The following is a 1,567-nucleotide window of genomic DNA, read 5'->3' as shown; positions in this document are numbered from 1 at the left end:
TTGTTCCTTCCTCTGCCCCTTTCTCCGACTACTTCATACTACCCATTAAGATCCTTCGCAGTAATTTTTTCCATGCCCTCGCTGGCCTCACCCTCGGAAGCCTTATGGAGCTGATGTGGATCCCTCCTACTGTTCTCCGAAACTATGCCTCCTTGATTGCAACTTGCGATGTCAAACTCCTCCAATCTTGTCTTTCAACATGTACCTTTCCTTCTTGCTGGAAGTTTGCCTTCATTCAGCCTGTTCCTAAAAAGTGTGACCGTCCTACCGTTCTATTGCTTTAATTTCCTACCTCTCTAAAATTTTTGGATCTATCCTCAACAGGAAGATTCTTAAACATCTATCACTTTACAATCTTCTATTTGATCTCCAGTATGGGTTCCGTCGAGGCCGCTCTATTAGTGATCTGGCATTTCTTACTGAGTCTTGGTCATCCCTTTTAAGGAATTTTGGTGAAACTTCTGCTGTTATCTTAGACATATCAAAAGCTTTTGATAGAGTCTGGTACGAAACTTTGATCTCCAAACTACCCTCTTACGGCTTCTATCCCTCTCTCTGTAACTTCATCTCAAGTTTCCTTTCTGACCGTTCTATTGCTGCTATGTTAGACAGTCACTGTTCTTCTCATAAATCTATTAACAGTGGTGTTCTTCAGGGTTCTGTCCTGTCACCCACTCTCTTTCTATTATTTATCAATGATCTAAATCAAACTTCTCCTATCCACTCCCACTCTGATGATACCACCCTGCACTTTTCCACGTCTTTTCGTAGACGTACAACCCTTTAAGAAGTAAACAATTCACTCAGGGAAGCCACAAAACGCCTAACTTCTGATCTCTCTAAAATTTCTAATTGGGCAGAGCAAAATTGGTACTGTTCAGTGCCTCAAAAACTCATTCCACCATGTATCAAGTCGATTCTTCTTCAGGTGACAATCAGTTGTTCCCATCTTCTATACTAAACATCCTCGGTCTATCCTTTACTTATAATCTAAACTGGAAATTTCATATCCCCTCTCTAGCTAAAACAGCTTCTATGAAGTTAGGTGTTCTGAGTCGCCTCCTCCAGTTTTTCTCACTCCCCTCCCCACAGCTGCTAACTCAGGGACCTTACCCGTCCATGTATGGAGTATGCTCCACATATATGTGGGGGTTCCTATGACTTCATATATATGCGGGGCTTCCTATGACTTCAACTCTTTCAAGAGGGATGTTTCAAGACATTTATCCTTTAATTTTTGACGACCGCTTTTGGCTGTGTTTGGGGACCGGCACCTCAGTGGGGCTTTTTTTTTTTTTATTATAATTTTCTTGCCTTTGGCTGGTGTTCCTCCTACATAAAAAAAAAAAAAAGTTTTAAAATTAAATGATACTTGACTCATTATCAACTTTTTTTTCTGTTACGTGGAAAACATATGCGAGCATTAGTTAAGTACAACTGAGTTTTATTATATTTACAAAATTACGGGGCATATATATATATATATATATATATATATATATATATATATATATATATATATATATATATATATATATATATATATATATATATATATATATATATA

Source organism: Scylla paramamosain, chromosome 14, assembly GCF_035594125.1.
Source record: "Scylla paramamosain isolate STU-SP2022 chromosome 14, ASM3559412v1, whole genome shotgun sequence".
Taxonomy (NCBI): Eukaryota; Metazoa; Arthropoda; class Malacostraca; order Decapoda; family Portunidae; genus Scylla; species Scylla paramamosain.
The sequence above is the reverse complement of the archived record's forward strand: the minus strand, read 5'-3'. Positions refer to the sequence as shown.